The 24,425-nt window shown below is 43.4% G+C and overlaps 1 long non-coding RNA gene across 1 annotated transcript; it reads left to right on the top strand.

Moving 5' to 3' along the window:
* The first annotated feature begins 1,779 nt into the window (after window positions 1-1,779).
* On the top strand, window positions 1,780-11,297 carry LOC144586389 (uncharacterized). The gene is made up of 3 exons (XR_013541182.1): window positions 1,780-2,332; window positions 3,480-3,574; window positions 4,901-11,297. It is a non-coding gene; the product is annotated as an uncharacterized LOC144586389 (long non-coding RNA).
* The last annotated feature ends 13,128 nt before the right edge of the window (window positions 11,298-24,425 follow it).

Consider the following 24,425-nt stretch of genomic DNA (forward strand, 5'->3'; position numbering starts at 1 on the left):
AGTTTGAGAGAGGGGTTAGAGAGGCCATACATGTGCATATAGAAAATCCCTCACTCAACAGAGGTGGAGGCCTTAGATACAATCTGTCTCTTATTTATCATGCTGCCCTTTCATCTGTCCCTAGGAAGATTAAGACCACACAAACCAGAAATACCACTGTTAATGACTGTTAATGACCCATGAGGATCAGTGGAGAAGGACTGCAGAAGTGGAATTTTCACTCACCCCCAGTCCTTCTAATGAGCCTATTCAGACCTGGGGGAAGTTAAACCATCGTGGAGGCTCTATCAGGGGTCTCCTACTGTAGCATTCTCTATTTACTAGGTCTGTGGTTCGTGTTATATTATGTAATGGTTCATGTGTGTTATGTAAAATAATGGTTCATACATATTCATGTTGCTGAGAGGTGGAGCCGAGAGAGATGCTATAAGAGGCGGAGCCTGAGTCAGTCAGCGAGTCAGTAAGAGAAATGTAAGTCAAGGTCAAAGGCAGTAGAGAAAAGTCAGAGAAAGTAATAGAGTGGGTAGTTTGGAAAATTCTGTGGTGTGACTAGTTACTGAAGATATTTATGGATCAATCTCTGTAATCAATAAACCAAAGTTTTATTTAAAAGAACTTGAAGAGTGGACATGAATCTTTCTGAGGTAATGGTGATTTAGGGATCACCTGGTGGCAGCAGTGTTAAAGAGGAGAGTGTTTGCCTTCGTGTACTCTGAGTCTTGAAGGTCAAGCAAAAGGGGCACAAGGGTGGACGCCGCACCTACCAATTCTCCTCAGACTGAAGAAGCTACTTGGATGAGTAGTGAAACATGTCAGACTAATAAGGAAGAAGTCCAGCTGCCATGACTCAGCTTCCAGATAACCTCACCTGGATGACTGAGAATCTTCACAGATAAACTGGTAACCATGATTTATTTTCATTAAAGTTGGGGGAAAACACATCAGCGTTTTTTGAGAAGATACATAGAGGACCCAGGATAATACTAGAGAAAAACATTGCTCCTCTTTATTGCATGCTCTTTAATCCACAAAGGGAACATGGCTATTTAGAAAGTCAATTTGATGTAGTGGTTAAATATCAGATTAGGACTGGGGAGACTTATATTAAAATCTATATTCTGCTGCAAACTTAATTAAATGATTTTGAACCAGACACCATCTCTCAGGCTAGCTATAACACTTTTACTAATTTAACTCAGTCATGCAGGGCTTTAAGGACTAAGACAAGTACTTTGATTGGAGCTTGAAAGTATGTTGTGAGACTACGCAGGGCTTTTTGGAGAGGGAAGGGACCATGGAGGCGATCTAGTTCAAGTCATTGCTCAGTGCAAGACGTAATTATATCATGCCTTTGCTGGTAGATTCAATCTACCAAGGAGGAAGTAGAGCCCTGCCCCTGAGTATGGAAATGCGAAGAGGTGACGCCCTTTGCAGTCCCAGGATCCTCAGCTATACAAGACACTGCGCCTCTGGATGAAGGTGGTTTGGCCAAAGACACGAATCAGGAGGCTAGCCCACTACCCCTCCCCCCGTCCATGAAAGCAACAAGATGTGAAGGCAAGGACTCACTCAGGGCCACCAAGATAAATATTTGACTCTGGGGAAGGTATCCTCGTGAGTAATGAGAAAGGGGGGTTGTTGAGAATGGGAGTCTTCTCAAAGGGGCTCTTAAATCGTAAACTATCCAGAGAGAGCTTTAAGTACTATGGGGCAGTATGTAACTGCACATTTTGCTTTTGCGTTGCTTTTTTTGCATTCCAAAGCCACTGAGATGGCTGTCTCTCGTGTCCTCACCAAACAAATTCATATGCAATTTTATTCTACATATACGTTTTGCAAGCAATTTTTCTGCACAGAATGTATTGTTAATTTTAGGAATGTGTCCATTTGTGTGCACTTTCACTAACATATCTGGTTTTTTTATGGCTTATGGCTTAGATAAACCATTATTAAATTTGGAGAAGAGTGCATTTCAAATGATAACTGCATTTCAGTTTGTGTACTGGTTCAAAAGTAAGAGACTGGCAAGCTTCCATTAATGTGCGAACCAAATATATTTCATATCCTTCACTAATTGTGACATCCTGTTCTCAAAACAGGCTGTGTGAACAGTAAAGAGGCAAGGGAAGCTTTCTAAATAGTCCCCTGCAAAAATATCTGAGGCTGTTTGTTTTCTTTTGAAGACAATCATTTCTCATGGAAAGAACCACTAGTGACTTGTGGAACAAGTGGGAAGATGCTTCACCCCCAAATTCGTGGCAACTACTTCGCAGCTCATAAGCTGGCTATGGAAGAAACCCAACAGAACACAGGACACTTGGAGACGCAGCAAGTATGTTACTCCGTTCTTCCATATCGCAGCTACAAAATAGTCTTCTTGTCTTTGCATTTGTTTGTGACTCACCAGCATGTTTATGGGACTACCCAAACCATTGCACACAAAGAAGGGATTCTTGCTCCTACAGTTCCATAAGCAAACAAAATCCAGAGAAGCTGCCTTGCAATTCACAGGCACAGTATCCCATGATTTTGCAGCAGACACTCAGAATCCCAAACATTTGTCTAATCATTGCATGACAATTGAAGCAAGGGGATTGGATTTTATTTAGACGCACAGAGATATTTAGCATACTGTATATGTAGGTAATATCTCTGATGCCAACTGTACTTAAAATGAGATGTGTCAGTTCAAATAAAAAAGGAAGTCTTTGTTAACATGCACAGTTTGGAATTAATGCAGCAAAAAGAAGGTGTTTTGTTTAACATCCTGCGGGCTGGAATACAAAATATCTTCTTTATTTAAAAAAAAAAACAGGAGAAGGGGAAGTCTTTTTGATTAAATATCTCTTCAAAAAAAGCTGGAGCAAAACAGATTAATTTTCTTCGGGGCAGGTTTCCCTTCCTAGAACCAACCATTTCTCTTTCCCCAGCGAAGGCCCCCCTCACCCGCCCAAAACTATGCAGAATCTCAACCAGATCCCAAAGCACAGCCCCAGAGGATATTAACTCTTCCAAACAGGAGCATGTGTTCAGGAGCAGCCCCATTCTCGGCATCCATCTCCGCATTTAAATTGTGATTCCAAATGGGAAATCCCCTGCGGCCCCCTGAAATGTATCTAATAAATTCAGCACATCGTTTATGCAAAAAAAGAAAAAAATCTGCCCTGTTGAATATTCTGCAGTGGGAAAGGGAAGGGGGGGGTAGAGAAAGCACATAATGAGATTTTGCAACAAAACTCTCCTTTCTCTTGACTAACTGGGAATTTTAGCAGATCATGTCATTTGCCTTTTTCATCTTATTCATGACAAGGAATAAGAAAGAATCACCTCAGAGATTTTCCTTTGCTCTTGAGAAGTCACTGCAGATCCCATTGTATGATGTGCACATGTACACACGTGTGCATACCAGGATAATTTACAATATGAAACACATACTGTACATTGATTTAAATCAATTCTATCTTTTGTTCCTTCAATAGAGCACACTAAGAATTAGAATTTAACACACGTTCCGTACAATCCTATGCCTGACTAAGATCTCAGCCTTATTACACTCAGCAAGACTCATTCCTGGGTAAGTGCATATTGGATTGCATCTAAAATAGGATTATAATACGGACATTTTTTAAAAGTTACATTCTGTTTAGATTTTTACAATGTAAAATAAACATAAAGCTGAGAGCAGCAAAGGAAGAATGATAGCATCTGTTAGAGAACACTTCTAGTACACATGTGTTTAAAATCCAGCATAACCTAAAACTTAAAGAAGGTTACTAAAGAATAAATCCCACTCAATATTGTGGAACATATCTTGAAGAGAGTATCCATCTGATTATACTGTACAAAGGGAAGCCTAAACAGCATGGTGAAATTGTCAGTAATTTTTCACAAAGGTGATCATTGATTGAAAGAGCAGTGGCATATCTTTTCAGCATTAACCTAATAAATAGATTTATGGGGTGTTCGTTTTCTTCTGCAAACCTGTTCGACAAGAAGTGACAGTAGGACAAAGAAATGTGTGCACACGGTGGGACGTTTGATGCTTCCCTCAAATATACATCTTTTTAAAAAGCCAAAGCAATGAATTCAAGAATTCCAGAGAATCAGCCATGTAAGTCTGTCTCAGTATGTTGGTGAAAATTAGAGGAGAAAAAGAAAAAAGAAAAGGAGAGGCAAAATATAATGATACTGTAGACCAGCTTGTCTAAACTAGACTAACAGATTTGTTTCAGTGTGAGGTTTCATGAATCAAAACCCACTTTGGGCACAAGGAGTAAAAATACAATGTCCTCTATTTTTATACATACTTAGTCATGACTTCTACCCCATGAGTATACAGTATGTATAAATACAGAGGGCATCGTATTCACACTCATTGTGTTTGAAAAATGCTGAATGTGCACACTGTAATAAATCCACCAGTCCTGAAAGTACCAGAATATTTTACTCTTTCTTCTTCTTCTTACTCTTTCTTCTTCTAGGGTATACACAACGCTGGTAAGTGTTTATTTGGACTTTCAAGATGTGTTCTTTTTCCCTTATGTTCACATGTATGAGGCTCAAATTGTGAAAGTTGACATAGCAATCTGAAAAGGTTTTGGCATACAACCCACACCTCATTATATTGCCATGACAGCTTTTTCACTTGAAGTTCTGCATGTGTAGACACTGAACAGGATAGTAGCCATTGTAATTATATTTTTAATTTGTGCTGTACCTGAGCGGACTCTGTTCTGTGAGGAATTTATTTTGCAAATAAAAAAATAAAAACAATAGTTTGGGGAAATCTACATATGCAAGTAAAAACAGAGGGTTATAGAAGAATAATTGAGTGTGTGGCCTTTTAATGTTGGCTTTTATTCAATAACTGGAAGTCTGAATCCTTTGCCATTTACTGCAGATCACACAACTACCTTCCTCTCAGGCCAGTGTAATGGATACATTGCTGAATAGACTAGAACGCCTGGACTCATATCTCTGTTCCACTGCATTCCACTATTAAGTTCATTGAATGACCTTGGGTAAGGATATAAGGTTGAATACTGTACAATTCATAAATAAATTAAGTTTCTGTATGAACTTTCTTGAAATCTCAACAGCTATTTGGTATTTATCCACATTCTTGCAGCTGGGACTGGAGTGTGTTTGGCATTTTAAGTTTTCTACAGCGGCTTGTTATTTGAGTCCCTTCGGAGCCACTGTGGAGAAAGAATACCTGCAAATGCATTTCAAGACAGGAATGAATACTCTCAAGTTCTAATGGCAGTTCCTCAGTCCGGGTAGGACGAGGGTGCTGAACCAATTGCCCCCTAGATATTGGACTTCAATTCCCACCTGCCCCCACCAGCATGGTTAATGATTGGGGATGATGAGAGTTGCAGTCTACTGGAGGAGCACAGGTTCCTCACTCCAGTACACAGCCTATGTTTGCTTATTAGTCTGAAAACAGTAATATGCTAATACAGCAAGTATGTATAAATAATTAAATAAACAAGAGGCTGTTTCCCAATGAGGGGAAGAAAACATCTAAGAAAAGAAAGCAGAGTTAATTTCTCTGGTCCCATTAGGAACAGTTTCTCAGTCCAAAATTGCAAGTGACAGGAAATGCATCTTTACAGCTAAAGTGACGGAAATGCATCTTTGCAGCTAAAGTAACAGTTTGTAACATTAGGTGTTGTGCACTCCTCAGCCTATGATATGTGACTCTGCCCCAGGCCTAATCAACCATAATGAAGCACAGTGAAGTGAAAATCAAACCTGTTTAACAATGAATGGTTTCCTTAAATGTGGTGGCCTCCTCCCAGACCGATCTACCATTTCTAGGGCTCTTTGGAGAAGAGGAGGCAGATGGGTTAAACACGCTCACAGCTCGGCCTTCAGTGGGCAGTCAATTGAAGGCATCTTTTACACTTTCCTCTCAATGCCCTCTGCAGCACTGGCAATTGGCAATAGACTCGTTTCATCCAAGGACTGCTTTGATAGCTTTAGTGATCAGGAAGGATTATTGCAGATAGTGAGAACAGATGATACAATTTTGCTTCAGCAGCCTGAAGTGCTCTGTGCACTCACACCAACCATTCCCCAAGGTTTTCAGTTGAACAGCTGAGCGATTGCTCAAACACATTTAGAATCAGACCTGTCTCGCACAGTCTTAGATTTCCCCTGTAGACAAATACTTTTCTCTTTCCTTTTCTTTGACATGCCAACAACATTATCAGAATGTCTAGTTCATTGGCTTGGCCAATATACAACATACTCAGTGTGGGGGAGAAGACTGAAGCAATTGAAATGTACCATTTGATTTGTTTAAATTACATGATTTCATTTGTCTGTAAAGTATGTAGGTTATTTCTCTCCCTCAGGAATTAACTGAAGTCAAAGCAATAAATGCTTCCCTTATTAATATTTTTCAAGTTAACACTTCACAATTCTTCTTGCAAATAATCTTGTAATAATGTTGCTGTGGCTTTATCTCTCAACAGCTTTAAACAATATTTCTAAATCAATGCCATCATCAAAGGGAGAAATATCCTTTGTTCTAAGTCATGAAGTCTTAAAAGAAGGACATGATATCTGCTTAACATGACAGGTGAAAGGAAATTATATAAACACTTTTTCTAGAGATATATCTGCTAAGAGTTAATCTGTGATTTAGTTAAACCCCCACCCTCAAGGTTTATTAAAATATCTCTTTAAAATATAGTAAATGACTGCAATCTTGCAAAAATTGAAGTTTTATATACATACACTTATCCTTTCAATAGTTCACTGTATCTGTCAGAGACCTTCTGGTAAAAGCTGTTTCGCTTTTTTCTGTCAAGCAGTAGACAGGAACTATCTAAGATGCAGTATTATACCTCTGTGCTGAAGACATAGGGCATATTAACACTACAAAATTATATCAGCTTTTGGCTAACAGTTCTAGCTATGTCCAAAAAACCCCTCAGAATTGGAGTTTGGTAAAGGAGGTGAATGTGTTTTTATGATCCCTACCCACCTCACAGAACAGCCCTCAGAGTTTGTCCAATGAAAGGTTATTCATTTATTCATATTTTTGGTTTTGTGTGTGTGTGTTATATGCTGCCTTTCTCTCAGCATTGCTATTAAACCAGTTTAAATTTGTTAGAAAAGAACACCAACTCATGTACAGCAAGTGATCTGAATCATGGGGAGAGATTCAAAAACTAGATAGCCTGAGTGTGTTTTTTCATCTTGTCTTTTTGAGATCTATGATTGGACTGCAATGCTCAAGACGTGCTAATTGCACTGCCTGTCTTGGCCCTCAGAGCATCCTCTGCTCTCTCTGCTCACTTTCTTCTTCTTCCTTCTCTCAGTTAGAGAAATGGCAATCCACAGAACTGCATGCATAGAAGCCAGTTTCGAGGTGAAACTTTTATCCCACTTCACTATCCATAAATGAATTTCTTTGAAGCTAATAAATACCAAGGTTATTCCTCTTTTTGCTAGTCTTCAGAATGATTTTTGTTGTTGTTGTTTAGTCGTTAACTCGTGTCCTACTCTTCATGACCCCATGGACCAGACCATGGAATGCCCTCCTATCTTCCACTGCCTCCTGGAGTTTGGTCAAATTCATGTTGGTAGCTTCGATGATACTGTCTATCCATCTCATGCTCTGTCGTCCCCTTCTCCTAATGCCTTCAGACTTTCCTAACATCAAAGTCTTTTACAAGGAGTCTTCTCTTCTCATGAGATGACCAAAGTATTGGAGCCTCAGCTTCAGAATCTGTCCTTCCAGTGAGCACTCAGGTTTGATTTCATTTAGAATTGATAGGTTTGTTCTCCTTGCAGTCCAGGGGATTCTCAAGAGTCTCCTCCAGTGCCACAATTCAATAGCATAAATTCTTTGGTGGTCAGCCTTCTTTATGGTCCAGCTCTAACTTCCATACATCACTCCTGGAAAAAACATAGCTTTGACTATGCGGACTTTTGTCGGCAAGGTGATGTCTCTGCTTTTAAGATGTTGTCTAAGTTTGTCATCGCTTTCCTCCCAAGAAGCATTCGTCTTTTAATTTCATGGCTGCTGTCACCATCTGCAGTGATCATGGAGCCCAAGAAAGTAAATTATGTCACTGCCTCCATATCTTCCCCTTCTATTTTCCAGGAGGTGATGGGACCAGTTTTTTTGATCTTGACATCAGAACGATTATCCCTTCGCAATAATCAGAAGCCCAACATTGGGCTCTTGTTTTGTGTGAGCATAAATACTACATAATCCTAACAAAAATTTACTCATGTACATGACACATAGTGATAGACGTCTATAGAAGGCACCAATACAGGAAATTCAGGGAGATATTTAAGGTATGTGTTTAGTCGTTTAGTCATGTCCAACTCTTCGTGACCCCATGGACCAGAGCACGCCAGGCCCTCCTGTCTTCTACTGCCTCCCGGAGTTGTGTCAGGTTCATGTTAGTTGCTTCGCAGGCACTGTCCAGCCATCTCATCCTCGGTCGTCCCCTTCTCCTCTTGCCGTCACACCTTCCTAACATCAGGGTTTTTTTCCAAGGACTCTTTTCTTCTCATGAGATGGCCAAAGTACTGGAGCTTCAGCTTCAGGATCTGTCCTTCCAGTGAGCACTCAGGGTTGATTTCCTTTAGAACTGATATTTAAGGTATGCTGAGGCTCATGTTTGCTTCCCTGGGAGTAAGCCCGCCAAATAAGGGATGACTTTCTTCTACATAAACATGCATGGGATTGCACTGTACATTATAATTTCCTCTTCCTAAGGCATTTTGATTTATCATTACTGTAGCGACACAGTCTTCCCTACATGCTCTGTTACAAAGTGATTTCTGAGCACAAACAAACCATTACATTGCCATCCAGTTCCTCAAATTGACATCCTGTGTCTCTCTGAAACTTTCGCAGTATAAGAGGCATGAAAAAGCATTATTCTTTTATTTCCTGTTTGAAATGTTCAGTATTTGCCATGGACATTACAAGTGTGCCTATCTTGTCATATCAATGAGCAGTGATCGTACGGGCAAGATGGGTGTCAGAACTGTCCGGGCTGCAGGCAGAAGCAAGACTGAATGGAAGAACAGAGAAGATGCAGGGAGGTCTGATGGGGAGGGGGGAGTGTGCACTCTGGCAGACGGAAAACTGGTCACCCACAGGTAAGACCCCACTACTTTTCCAACTTGGTATGCAGTATATTTGTATCTAAGAGAGCATGGGAGCCTTGTGGACTAAGGAAAATTTGTGCCCCTACCCCACTGGAGCAAGAGATGATCCCTACTCAGACCATTAATTGCTAGGATGAAAGAAAGATAGAAGGGTTGGAAGTATGAATATGCTTTCTTTCCTGATCTTGTGTCATGGGGAATAGGAGAGGGGAATGCACCATACAGTCTTCAACCACCCCCAATCTGTTTTTTCAGAGAACCGAAGTCTATATCATAACTGCCACCATTACATAATTTAAACTTGGTGGTATGGAACAATGGCAGCAACAACAAAAAGCCCTGTTTTGCCTTGAAACATGTCACATGCCTATTAAAACAGAAGGATGTGGGAATGGCACGTGTTGTTATAGAAACAATACATGGTTCCAGAAGCCTCCTAGAAGAGTTGGTTGGTACATGTTTTGATATGGAAGTGCATATGAAGTTTTTTGATATAAAAGCAAAAATTCTCTTCTCTCTCTCTCTCTCTCTCTTTTTTTTTTTTACTCTGCCAAAGATCAGCAGGGTAGAAGTGAGAGCTGATTTGAGGAGTGGCAATAACCCCCAGATCTTGATTTCATACATTCTTGACCATTAGCCTCTTATTTAGTTTATTTTACTCAATGAACAGCTCTGCTTTTGGTTTCACACATTTCATGGCTTCCTAGCAACTCATGGACTTGACTGTCTTGGGCAAAGAACCTCTCAGCCTCAAAGTTGCCTACCACTAAAATGGAAAAATATTTTGCAGAAGGTTTTTTAAAAGTATAGTAATTCGCTTCAATTAAGTGTTTTTTATATATAATGGAACCTGTGACCTGTAGCTTAGCTTACCTCTTTTAAATTATTCACTCTGCCCTCTCCTTCCAGTTTCTGTCCTTGTTTCTTCCTCTGCCACAGTTGTGGTCTGGATTGTTTTATTTTTATTTATGATGCAGTAATATCATATATTGTATATCATATAGGGTAAGATACATGCAATTAGCAAAGCAAAGCAGGCTGCTTATATACCACCCCATAATGCTTAAAGTTCTATCTGGCAGTTTACAATTTAATTATGCAGGGTACACATTGTGCTCCCCCCGGTGAGCTGGGTACTCAGTTTACCAACCTCAGAAGGATGGAAGGCTGAATCAAAATCAAGCTGGCTACCTGAGTCCAAGATCAAACTCAGGTCATGAGCAGAGTCTTCATTGCAGCACTGCAGTTTAAACACTGTGCCACAAGACTCTTGCTAATTAAATAGGGATCAGAGGGGGTTTGGGGTTTTTTGTTTTGTTTTGTTTTTGCTTTTGTTTTGTTGGCCTCCTCCCTTTCATTACTGAATCCTGCCCTTTTCCATGGGTACATAAAGCTCCTCTTTCTTATTGGGGTGTTCCACCTCTGACCAGGATACCCTCTTGTGTTCACTACTACTCACAAAGAGACACCAAGCAGGAGAAAATTCTCAGAAGCCTTCACCACCAGCTGTGCTGGTCAGGGGTTCTGCAGTAGCACAACTGGTGGTGAAAGCTTCTGGGAATTGCAATCCAAAAACATCTGGATTACCCAAGGCTGGGAACTACTAACGTAGACCATCTTAAATGGTGACATTAGTGTTATCAGCATACTTGGTGGCAATACAGGCATGATATGGCAGAGCAATGTCAGGCCATTTCCTATCATTTTGAATTATAGATACATTCATAAATCAGAGGGTTTTTTGAAAGATTTGAATCAGAGGCCTTCTCTGTGCCTTTGATTGTTTTGTATTCTTTAGTCGTCTCATTTGATATTGTTTTATTTTACATTAGTTAGGTCCAAAAAGTACATTGTAACATTTTTTAAAATATTTTAATTTGAAAACTGCCTCTGGATCTTACTGGGGTTGGGTTACAGCCATTAAATTAACCAACATATTATGCTGCCACCTCCTTTCTTTTAATTGAAAATATAACCAGAGATTTTGAGCACTGAATCAAGAATCACCTTTTGTATTCTCACCAATCATGCAGGAATCCTAATTAGGGCTTCAGAACAGCCAAGGACACCCTGGAAATCAGGAGCTTCCCAACTTTTTCATGGGTAGGGTTTCCACTCAATGTGGAAAACATCTGGAACAGGTGCTTCCCCATTCATCATAGTTTGGGGTTTGGGGTTTTGTTTTGTTTTTGACATTGCCCAATTACCATTCAGGAGAATTTTAATTCATCCTTTCATCTGGAAGAATGCTCTGCGGTATGGATCTAAAGGAAAGCTTGAAAGAGGACTACAACTCCTGAAATACATCCAGCCAGTATGGCCACTGGGCAGGAGATCCTGTAAGTTTTAGTTCTCAGAAAATAACTTTTACAGGCTCTGGTCCAAAATGTCAGAATTGTAAAACTATGCATCCTGAGCATGCTTACTAGAAGTTAAGCAAGCATACGGTACTTCTAAGCAAAGATTATTTAAATGGTTGTTGTGGGTTTTTCAGGCTCTTTGGCCGTGTTCTGAAGGTTGTTCTTCCTGACGTTTCGCCAGTCTCTGTGGCTGGCATCTTCAGAGGACAGCACTCTTTGATCTGGGGTAGTTGGCTTGGGAGTGGAGTATTCATAAGTGCTGTCCTCTGAAGATGCCAGGCACAGAGACTGGCGAAACGTCAGGAAGAACAACCTTCAGAACATGGCCAAAGAGCCCGGAAAACCCACAACAACCATTAGATCCTGGCCGTGAAAGCCTTCGTGAATACATTATTAAAATGATTTCTCCTTCTTAAATTGGCATTAACTATTAGAAACAGGATGCAAAACAACACTTGCTGCTTTGGTATGGATGCCTTCAGCATGTTACAGTAGAACTGCCCTATCCACGGGATCAGTACCCACGGTTTCACTTTTCTGCTGCCAGAAAACATTACAGTGTACCCTCGACTTACAGACGGCTCGACTTACAGACTTTTTGAGTTACAGACTTCTCTGGCCACAGAATTTAGGTTCGACTTGCAGCCGGAGAATTGACCTACAGACCAGAAAAAAACCAAAATGGAACAAAAATGCCCGGTTACGGGATTAATCGGTTTTCAATGCATTGTAGGTCAATGGAGACTCGACCTACAGACTTTTCGACCTGCAGCCACTGTTCCAATATGGATTAATTTCATAAGTAGAGCATCCACTGTAAATTAAAAAACCCAGAAATACATTTCCTAGATGTATTACCAGAACTTGCTACTAGAGGGCATCAGAGACTATGCTATAGATAGGCTTTACGGCAGGCTTGTCCAACCTGCAGCCACCTCCTTATGAGGTCAGCTCATAATGCAGCCCAGTGCAATTTTGTATTTTTAAAGAAATTCCAAAGTTTAAAGTTATACAGCCAGCACTTGCAGCCGGAATGCGGCTGGGGCAAGTCACAATGGGGGGGGGGGGGAGAGGGAAGGAAGGAAGGAGCGGGAGGTGAGGGGAGAGGTGGCTGTGTGACTGCATTGCGCTATCCCTGTCAATAGGTGGACCCCCTCCCGACCCCATAAAGCCACCGGAGTTGAAGCTGGCAGCCTCTGCTGTCTGAGAGCGCAGCTGCCGGTAAGCGCGCTTGGAGCGGGGCTGCGGAGGATGGCAAGGGCTGCCCCCCCATGCAGCCCAAACCAAATTTTCATCTTCTAATGTGGCCCAGGGAAGGTGAAAGGTTGGACACCCCTGCTTTACGGCATCTGTTGCGGTGGAGGCTTGGAACCATATGCAAGATACTATGGTCCTACTATACTGTATTCCTTCTTCTTAAATGTAACTTTGCAAGTTCTGCTGGAAGACACCAGGTTGAGAAAGGCTGCTGCAATGTAATATTCACCTCTAAAATTTAATGTTTGTGTGCAAAAAAGAAAAAGAATAGCCAGGCAATGCCTCATGTAGTTTTAGAAACCCTATCAAATCATACAAAAGAGGAGGGGATCAAGACAGGAGGTTTAGGGGAGAAAGAGAGAAAAGGAAGATTTGCTGGCTCAGAGACTTAACTATGAAACTGTTTTGACTATTTTCTTTAACTTTCTTGGGCCATAGCTGTAACTCATGGGACAGGCTTGGGTTTTGCTTTTTTTTCAGTGACTCTGGAAGACATCCGCTTTTTCTGTCTTCCACCTAAATTCCCATAGCAACGAGATGGGGCAATCACAGAAAAAGAAGGAAAAACGTATCAAAAGCAAAATTGGAGTCAGTGCAAAAACAAGCAGCCCGCAATCTCAAAGAGAGATTACTGGTAAAATGGTAACACAGACTATTATTTTAAGAAACGGGCTTTCACAAAAATGGGGCCTCATAGAGGAGGAAGTAGAGAGTGGTGAGGGAAAAGAGAGGAATCAACACCATCTTCCTGTTAGAAGTCAGACTTATTTGTTATTATAGAATGATTTTTTTTAATCTATTGCCATGACATTGGCAAATGTGTTTGTACTGCATTTTTTTTAGGTTCAGCCATCTTTTAATATTCTAAAATAAACAGAAAAACAAGTTGAGTGATGGAGGCAAAATGAGAAACAGTTGGAGAGAGAAATTAAAATTCAAATAATATGCATGAGTTCTGCATTTACCGTAGTAGTCTTCTGAAATGTCCATGTCCTGCACAAAGTAAACAGCAGAAGAATCTGCAGCTAGTCAGCATTTAATTCAAATGAGATCAAAGCATGATGGCCAATGTCATATTCAAGATACAAAGAGCTGACGGGCAATTACGTGAGCATTCTTTCTGCTCTCGGAGGCTTCCCACTTTGCTATATGACCAGTTGCATGACTGAGCTTTCATCTAATATGAGACTTCACAAGGAGCCTGATGAAGAGGGGAAAACACTTATACAATGCTCCTTCTGCTCCATGTTTACTGAACAGGGCACTTGCCAGAGAAGTTGGCTCTCATTTGCCAAAATGTGGAGGTAACTTTTGGCTTCAAGAGGGGTGATGCAGACCACACTCCCCTTCATCCTGTACATAGCCTTATGTGTATGACATCTTGACTTTTACCATCTTGAGTTCTCCGTCTCTCAAGCTTTCTTAAAAGATTCTTCTCCCCCCCCCACACACTTTCTGCTGGCTAGATAATTCATTGGTCTAGATATCTGGCTGAGGAGCCAGAGGTTGAAAGTTCAATCCTTCTCTATCCTTTCTGTGAGTAGACCCATCCTATGTGGCCTTGGGCAAGCTGCACAATCCCAGGGTGCCACCAGAAGAAACAAATGTTAAACCACTTCTGTGTATTCTCTACCTAGAGAACGTTGGAAAGGATTGCCATAAGTCAGAATCGACTTGACAGCTTCTTCTTTTTCATCATCATCATCATTTCCATGTACTAACAATACCTTCTTTAAACAGCTTCTGGATGGCACATTTCTTGCCTTATAGCCAATCATTTTGACTAGTCCTTGGCTTGCAGCCACTTCTAGGGTTCATCCTCTAGACTTCTCTACATTCAGACTGTAGACTTGCCTCTTCCTTATGCCAGTCTTCAAAACTCTAAATAGACTGATGGTGCCATATAAATGCTGTATAATTCTCCCATTCCTTTGAGAATCCCAATACTAGTCTGTTCTGCTGTTCCATTAAGTCCTCAGCTTATGCTAAATGAGATCTGCTTGGTTGGGACTACTTATAAATTAATGGGAAATCGATAGAGCTTCTCCTGGGGTCATTCTTAAAAACAAGAGCAACACAATTAGTCCATTAGATTTCAAACTTGTGCTGGCATATCCCTGGCTTATACATGTCTGGAGAAGGGTAAGTGGCATTCTAGATATTCTGTGAAAGAACTGTAAATCAGCAGTGGCTTGTTTTGAGCTCCCTGGTAAGTACCAACCACTTGCAAATAAGCACGGGGAGAATGGAATGTGCATGCAAATGAACTTATTATGTTCTCTGCCCTGCAATTCCCAGAGCTTGTTACTTTTGAAGTCACTGCTTGCATGTGAGGATAAAATGGAAGTTGCCAAAGCAGCTGTCTTTGTTAGTGAAAGTAAAAGACACAGAGATGGTCAGATGTGTTGATCTGAATAGGCAAAATTGTTAATCCTCAGAAACATGAGCACAAAAGTAGAAATTTCCCATTTTATCTGTCCTGAAACTTTTATTTCTGTCTTCTTTGCTGCCACTAGCTTTTCTTCTCAGAATAAGCCTAGAGTGGTCGTATAGACCAGATGGGTGGGATACAAATCAAATCAAATCAAATAAATAAATAAACCATGTGTATCTGACTGTGTTACAACAAAGTGGGGAAAATGGAAATAGATCTGCTGTGAAGCCACACCTGGGAAGTTGGGTTTCCCCAGGAATTTGCTTTAGCCAACTACATAGGAGTCAGCTGAGAGAAAGAGAAGAAAATTGGCAAACAGCCTTATTTTCAGCTTGTTAATGTAGCTCCACTGTGGGTGTCCAGATCTACAAGAGGCATGGTTACACCAGAACTACCCTAACAAGCTGCAGACAAGCTGATCAATATTTTCCTTCTCCTTCTCTGCTGAGTCCTCACTTTTTAAAAAAAATGCCTTTGGTCTCCCAGGTGCTATAGTGCAATGTCACCAAGCTTTTGAAAGGAAGGAAAGAGAACAGAATGGAAAAAGAAGAATAAAACAATCAGATCCAGGCACCAAGTTTGGGGAGGAGAGAATTCCACTTTCCCCACTGCCCTGTCTCTCTCACTGTTCCTGCAGCAGGGTAGAATGGTTAAAATTAGAATGGCTACAAACCCCTCCACATCAGCTTGAGCAATCATACCACCTGATCCAATGTGAATGCATTTGCAACAAAAAGCAATGGAAGCCCCAATAACAGCCCTGCAAGGGCTGATTTCCATTGTATTTTTTGTTGTTTAGTCATTTAGTCATGTCCAACTCATGACCCCATGGACCAGAGCATGCGAGGCCTTCCTGTCTTCCACTGCCTCCCAGAGTTGGGTCAAATTCATGTTGGTAGCTTCGATGACACCGTCCAACTATCTCCTCCTCTGTCATCCTCTTCTCCTCCTGCCTTCACACTTTCCTAACATCAGCATCTTTTCCAGGGAGTCTTCTCTTCTCACGAGATAGGTAAAGGCTCCCCTTGACATTTAGTCCAGTTGTGGCCGACTCTAGGGCACAGTGCTCATCCCTATCTCCAAGCCGTAGAGCCAGCGTTTGTCCAAACACAGTTTCTGTGGTCACGTGGCCAGCACGACTAGACACGGAATGCCGTTACCTTCCCACCATGGTGGTACCTATTTATCTATTTGCATTTACATGCTTTCGAACTGCTAGGTTGGCAAGAGTTGGGACAAGCGACGGAAGCTCACTCCGTCATGTGGATTCGATCTTACAACCGCTGGTCTTCTGACCTTGCAGCACAGAGGCTTCTGCAGTTTAACCCACAGCGCCACCATGTCCCCCTATTGTATAGTCAATGGAAAATAATGTGAATCTGACCATACCAATCCTGGAGCATTTCCCTTATCATTTGCCAATGTAGTCAAATATAGTCAATGAGAATGTATCTATACAGTTCCAAATAGCAACAAGGTTTTAATAGTAAAAACTGCATGTCTTCTTTTTGCCGTTATCTCGTTCATGCACTAGTAGATGACATCATATATATACTGTCCCTAATTGTATTATCAAAGTTCTGTTATGAGGAGAAAATAATAGTATTAATATAAAACCAATGAGGCATCCTGAGGTATCTTAGTAGCAGACTGGTTTATTATGGCATAATAATTGGAACTGACTGCAATCCAGGAAGTCTTTATGTATTAGTCAGGTGTTACAAGATTCTTTGTTATTTTTGCTGCAATAGGTTGACATTCTGATATTAATGAATAAACATCAGGAAGTATGTGAATAATTCGGGACCAGCATTCCTGTGCTCAGGGGAGCTGAAGACCATCTGCCTGCTACAGGTCACTGTGTGAGAGACAGTGGGACTGTGGCTGGGCTGCTGGCAGCTTTTTCCAAGGGAGCCTGGCTCAGTCTCCCTCTGCTTTGTAGGACTGGGTGGTCCGGGACCTGGATGAGCAGAGCCTGGCAACAGTCACACATGCACTGGTAACAACCAGACTAGACTACTGCAATGCGTTATGCGTGGGGCAGCCTTTGAAGACGGTCCAGTGACTGCAACTGGCACAGAACCAGGCTGCACGGCTGGTAAGAGGTGCTGCCGCACAGATTCATATCACACTGGTTCTGAAAAATGTACACTGGCTGCCGGTTGCTGCTCGGGCCCAATTCAAAGTGCTTACTTTGACATATAAAGCCCTAAACGGCTTAGGACCTGGTTACCTAAAGGACCGCCTTCTTCCAGGGCCGGACTGGCCATCTGGCAATTCTGGCAAATGCCAGAAGGGCCGGTGGTCAGAAGGGCCGGTTCTTGCCTCAGCGCAGGGCCAGGCTGAGCCCCCCTCCCCAAAAGAGAGCGAGAGAGAGAGAGAGCGAAAGGGAGCCTTCCCTCCCCGCCCCCTTGCCTTGCCTTGCCTTGCCTCCTCCTTCCTCCTCCTCCAGCCCCTCCAGCTGGGGCGTCCCCCCCAACCTCCCCACCCGGCCCAAGAACGCACCCGCGCCCGAGGGGGGGGCAACGGCGAGGCCCGGCTCCTAGCGCGGCGGCGAAGGCTGGCTCCGGGCGGCGGAGGCGGCGGCCATGGGGACGCGGCCACTCCGCCTCCCTCCCGCGCCCGCGGAGCCGGCAGCAGCGGCTGTGTGCTTTATTCGAGGCTAGCGCGGGCAGCCGAGATGCCGCGGCTTCCCAGCCCTGCCTGCCCGCCGGCTGCTCTCGGGCCGCGGATGGTGCTGGTGGCCGGCCGGAGGTTCTGGCCTTCGCATGCCCCGCCCCGCTCGCTCGCTTCCTCGCCCTGGCGCGCCGGGGCTGAGGAGGGCCGGAGGGCGGAGCGGGAGCGGCGGCAGGAGGAGGAGGAGGCAGCCTCGCCTCAAATCCTCCCCCACTGCCCGCCCGCCCCGGCCCTGCCTGGCCCGCTGCCCGGGCGCCCAGGTGGCCGAGAGCGCACAGTGCCCGGGCGCGTCGCCTTCGCCGGGTGCCCTTGGCCTCTCCAAAGGGAGGTGCGCCGCTGGGGGAGCGGGCGCCTCGGCCGGCCTTCCCCGGGCGGGCGGGCGAGGAGGGAAAGCCGGGGGGGCGGAGAGGGGAGGAGGAGGAGGAAGGGGGCGAGGACGGGGAAAAGAGCGGAGGGGGGACTGGAAGAGGTGAGGAGGGCCGATCGGAAACTGGAAGCCGAGAAAGCCTCTCCTCCCGGGCAGGGGTGGCCATGCTGCCTCCCAGGAAAGCCCCTCTGACGAGGCTGGGCTGAAGTTTCGTCGGCAAGCCCAGCCTCGACTGGAGGGATCCTGACCCGGTCCCGGGAAGATCAACTTTCTTGGCCAGTTTTTTTTTTTTAAGTGAAAATTTCCTCATCAGAGCTGGGCTATGCTGTCTTTGTTTCACCGTCCCCTGAGAATGTCACAACCCCGCTTTAGATACGAGTTGCCTTCTTATCCTGCTCCTTAGGATGCGCTGCGGCAGAAAAGATACACTCCTCTTGCACAGGGAGGTTCTGTTTATTCGTTTCGTTCATATCCTCGGCTCCCTCCCAAGTTTTATCCTCCTCCCTACAGCCCTGTGAGGTAGGCCAGGCTGATGGCGAGAGCACCTCGCTCAAAATCCCCCTGGTGCATTTCAGGGGTCCATAGGGCCAATCCTGGCCCAAAGCCAGGTGGGCCTGTGTCCCCACAGCCGGTGGGCCTGTGTGCTCTAAATGCCAGGGCCGATTTTTGGTCCCAGTCCGGCCCTGCCTTCTTCCATACAAGCCTGCCCATCCTCTAAGATCAGATCAGGAGGCCCTTCTGAAGGTGCCATCCCTGAAAGAAGTGAGGGGGATGGCATGTCAAAATAGGGCCTTCTCGGCTGTTGCCCCCCCTATTTTGGAATGCCCTCCCTATAGTGGTCTGCCTGACTCCAACACTTTTGGCTTTTTGGCGCCAAAGACCTTTCTGTTTAGCAAGCATTTTAATTAAATGGTATTCTTTAGCTGGCCATATGAGCAGAAGGATTTATTAATATTAATGTTTTAATGATAGTTTTTAATATAGATATTATTATAATATTGCCTATTTTAATGGTTTTAATGTTTTTAAAGTTTTAATATTGTTGTATGCTGAGCAGAGACCACTGGTAATGGTGCAACTAAAAAAATATTGTAAATAAAATATAAATATCAAAAGAAGCATTTCTGGAAAACATTCAAATATGTAACCAAAACCTTTGGTTGAAGGTATGACAATGCTCTTGCACACTTTGAGGGCAAGACTGATTAACATGCAATTGTGATCAAGTGCAAATGTTAGTGATTTAATTAAGACCAGTTTTGTATATATATATAGAATGTGTGCAGTTTGTGTCTGTGCATGTTTACTCAGCAGTAACATCAACTGAGGCCAAGACTTAGTATTGAGCAAGTATACCCAGAATTATCTCCTTAACTTGTGCTCATTTTGCTGGAACTCCTGTGGCTCTATTTAAAGATACCAAACAAAAATGTAATGTTATTCAATTTCCTTTGCTTGAAAATACATGGCCCATTAATTGAAGTAATGTTTTAGGATTATTAAGAAAGAGTTCGAAATAATGTTCAATAATTCTGTACAGCTTGATCGTGTATGGCTACCAATACATCAGTGGGGTGTAAAGACGGTGTGCTTTAATATATGTGAGCTAAAATATATCTCTATGCTGTACCAATCATAGATCATACAGATTAATACAAAGGTCCTCTAAACTATTTTTTAAAAATAAAAGTGAGTATACACGTTACTCTTCCACACCAGTTACAGTATAGCACATTGTAATATTTTAAAGCATTTGGTCACCTGTGTCAGCTTTCTGTATGAATGTTCACGTTGCAGACATTTTGGGCCATAAAGTCAAAAATGTGTCAAAAATGTCCTGCAGTTCTTTGATATAGCCTTACTGAGGGGAAACTGCACCAGCCATGTTTCCTGAGTACTGTATTTCCATTGGCTCTTGCTGACACCTGGTGGTGGTGCCAGGCATTGAAACAAGAGTTGCATCCAGCCCTCACTTAAGTTCCTTCACTGCAGCCCTCACAACCCCTCTTGTTTCAGAAAATAAGACTGATTCAACACAACAGCTCTGGAGATTCATTTACTGAGATGTAAAAATAAATGAATAGTGGACAAGCGGCAATCAGAGAATGTTTGAGTAGGCCCAATCTATACAGTGGCAGGGACGTGGTGGCACTGCAGGTTTAACCGCAGAAGCCTCTGTGCTGCGAAGTCAGAAGACCAGCAGTCGTAAGATCGAATCCACATGACGGAGTGAGTTCCTGCCACTAGTCCCAGCTCCTGCCAACCTAGCAGTTCGAAAGCATGTAAATGCAAGTAGATAAATAGGTACCACCATGGTGGAAAGATAACGGCAATCCGTGTCTAGTCACGCTGGCCACGTGACCACGGAAACTGTCTATGGAAAAACGCTGGCTCTACAGTTTGGAGATGGGAATGAGCACCGCACCCCAGAGTTGGACATGACTGGACTAAATGTCAAAGGGAACCTTTACCTAATCTATAAAGTTACCATAGCTGCAGTAAAAAAAATAAAATTTGCAACTTGTGGTATCTTTATTGAGAATGCTTCCAGGCAAGGATGTTATGGTAGAATTGCCCTATCTAAGTTGGGAGACTTTACAGAGTCCTCCCATGTTTCCTTACTGTTTCACTGGCCTTTTCTTTTTCTTTTTTTTGTTCCCACGACAGGGTGATAGAAGACATAATAAGGGAGAAATGATGAAGTCAGTTGCATGGCGCTTTTTTTTGGTGGGAAGCTGCCCTAGAGGAACAGTTTGACTCTTACAAATGGAGCAGAGTAAAATAGCTCCATCTTAAACCAGGGAAATTCTGGACTTTTCTTCTGGCTTCCAGAAAGCTGCTTATACTATATGCCACCTGCCATAAATTGTTACATATAGGAGCTTTGGAGCTGGCCAATAAATGGAAAACAGTCCACATCCACATCCTCTTTATTCTTGCTTGCTGTCAAGGGGGTCAGCTGGGCACAACAAGCCCATTAGTGATGTCTTATTAATATGTAAGTGTGTAACTGGAGTAGCTGACCTGGCAGGCACTATTTGTTTTGTTTTTAAGCAATTGCAAAAGTTTTTCACTAAAGACTCTTGAACACATATAGTAGTTATGAGCTAAGAGGAGAAGTCCCCTTCTGTAATGGTGCCTGCTTAAAGAATAAAAGACGAGAGTACGAATGAATGCCGACTCCTCACAATGAAGGTACATTCCAAGGATCTATGTTAGGATTGGTTGCCTTTAACATGTTAATCAATTACCTGGATTTAGGAGTGAGCAATGAAGTCCCTAGGCTTGGTGATGAATCCAAATTATTTAGAGTGGCTATTAACAAAACCAGATTGTGAAGAGCTCCAAAAGAATCTTTGAAGCCCAGGTAAAAGGTAAAAGGACACTAAAATGGCAAGTGAACAATTGTAAAATGTAAACAATTATACAATGGCACATATTGGGTCAGAGAATAGAAGAGATGTCCCAACTTCACATATACACTTATAAAATCTGAGCTAGCTGTGAATGACAAAGAACTAGATCTTGAGGTTAAGTTTAGTAGCAGTGAGACAGCGTGTGGCCCCTATGGGGCAGGGAGGCAAACTGCAACCTGATAAAACTAGGAAAGAAGTCAAAAATAAGGTGTTGATGTGACAGACCTCCAGGTTAACAGAGTCCCACTCTAACTACTGAGTCGTAGTACCTTGTTGGTCCTGAAGGGGATGAATCCAGGAGAGTTAAATGTGGTGATGGCTAGGGGACCTGCCTGATCCTGGTACCTCCCAACACTTGGACTTTGGACTCTTATGACAACCCTGCAAGTTAAAACTGCCACCACACTCACAAAAATACTGGCCAACCCTAGACCTGGTTTTAAGTTCCAGAAATCCTCTTAGCCAAATTTCAAACAATTAGGTAGATAACTTTTTTATATTTTATCAAAAATAGCAAAAGGGACAAGAGGACAAAAGTTTCAAAAAGGCACCAAAAATATTTGGAGCAAACAATCAGTAACAGCAATAGAGAGCAAAGATACCAGAAAACAATAAAGCTACCTAAACTATCTAGTACTGTATTTACACATTAGCATAGCATCAGCATGGTCTTAGAGTACATCCCTCCCAGCATGGCATAATAGGACAGCAACTGAGCATAGTGTCTCCTAAGGGATGTGTAAGCCAACTAAAGTAACTTCTGGACTTCTTTATATACTTTAATCATCACCTTCTGGGTCTTATGAGGTGGTCTGCCAATCAGACTCTGAGTTCTCTCAAATATTCACAAAGACAAGAGCAATTTCTACACACAACAAATAGCAGATGTCATTTGTAAAATTAGTAGATTACCCGGGAACAACAGACCCAGCCTTGAAGTCTTTGGCCAAAGGATGAACTACAGGTGGTACTTCCTTGGGGGGGGGGGGCAAAATCTGCCACCACCTTTCTCCCAGCCAGCTATTCCCAGACATGGAAAAAAGCCTGAATTTTCCAGAGAGGTCCATGACCCATGCTTCCACAATTTTTCCATTTCTTCACAGTTAATGTAATACAGTATTAGCCTTAAGCAAATATATGGTGTGACTGCACTTGGAATACTGGTTACTCCATTTGAACAAGGATAGTGTAAAATAAAAAAGGGCCCAAAATGACAACCCAAATGATGAAGGGGATGTAGCAAATTTATCTATGAGGAGAAGTTGCAACACTTGGCCCTGTTGAACTTTGTGAAAAGGCCTTTAGGGTCAGCAAGAACTGGATGCAAACAAAATGGGCCCTAGTTCCAAAGAACCACAAAAGTCAACAGGAAAGAATGGAGAGGGGATTGTGGAGGCTGCTGTACTGCTGAACCACAAACATCAGCCCTGTAGCATCAATTAGTATAGCTTGCTGAACTCGTGTGATGGAGAAGGCAGTCTTAAGTCTCTCCCAGTAGCACGTTGGAGGAAATTTAAGACATAATAAAATAAACTGATAAAGTAGTCTAAGAGCATAAGGTAAGGCTGGCAATTAGTGTACAGTACAATCTTTTATTTCCAGTATCAGAAGATGCTTACTCGAAGAATAGATTTCAAGAAAGAGATTCACCTTTAATCTAGAATGGTTTCCATTCACTCTATTAAACAACATATAACATCACAGAATATTTTAGGTAGTTCTAAACTCTGAATAAAGTTGTTTATTGGATTTCTTAGTCATTACAATAAACAGTAGGTCTCCATTTGGGCAGTTGTTCTTTTGATGACCTTATTTTGTAGCAAACACCCAATTTCACAAAGGAAAAAGGAGGTAGACAAGAAAAACAACGGGCCAATCCTTGAAGCATGTTTAAAGTACCTCAGCAGAAATTAGGATTTGTTTGACATATTAGCTAAAGTGGTACCTGAACTGGGCTCAGCCACTCACGTCTTTTGCACATAAGGAAACCCTTCCTTATGAAAGGATCATATGATGCCGACAGGAAGGAACTCGGGCTGTTCGTTCTGTGGCCGACCACAGTCGGGCGGGCGGGCGGGCGAGGGAGAACTGGGCTCCTCTTTGAACTTTGCATAATCCAGGGGGATATGGAGGGGGGAAAGGGGGGGGGCGCGGTCTGGGGCCTGGGTTAAGGGAAGAGCACGGAAGGGCCTGCGGTGGGTGGGTGGGTGTCGGGGAGGGGGGGCTGGGGCGGCAGAGGATGCTGTTGTCAGGCAAAGGGTTCTGCTCCAGTGTTTTCTCCAAGGAAGAAGCCGGGCCAATTTCAGGGCTGGCTGGCACCTTGAGTCCCGTGGCCGGGGGTGGGGGGTGGGAAAGGGGGGGATGCCTCTCAGGCCCTGGAGAGAGAGCTGCTCCTCCATCGGGTCCCAGGCGATGCAAGCCGTGGGCCTGACCTGGCTTGCTTCTCCAGGGGCTTCTTTGACCGTCTCCCTTGAGTGGCGCTGGACTCCTGCTCTCCGTCTGCCAGAGCTGTGGAATTGGGACTGGTGCCCAGCCAAGCGGTGGGCATTTTGCCGTGTGGCAACTTTCAGGGGGGCCCCCCGCCCCCCGGGTGAGCGGGGCTCTCCATTCTGAGGGGTCTCGGACTGGCTGGCCCGAGTGCCCTGGCTAGCTGGCTGGCTTTTGGCAGGAGCCTCCGGCCGGGTCGGGGGCAAGTCCTAGCGGGCAGGGGGTTCTTTAGGGTTGCTCTGGCCGGGGCGGGGCGGGCGGAGCAGAGCGGCGGAGGGACG

Source organism: Pogona vitticeps, chromosome 2 (genome assembly GCF_051106095.1).
Source record: "Pogona vitticeps strain Pit_001003342236 chromosome 2, PviZW2.1, whole genome shotgun sequence".
NCBI classification, from domain to species: Eukaryota; Metazoa; Chordata; class Lepidosauria; order Squamata; family Agamidae; genus Pogona; species Pogona vitticeps.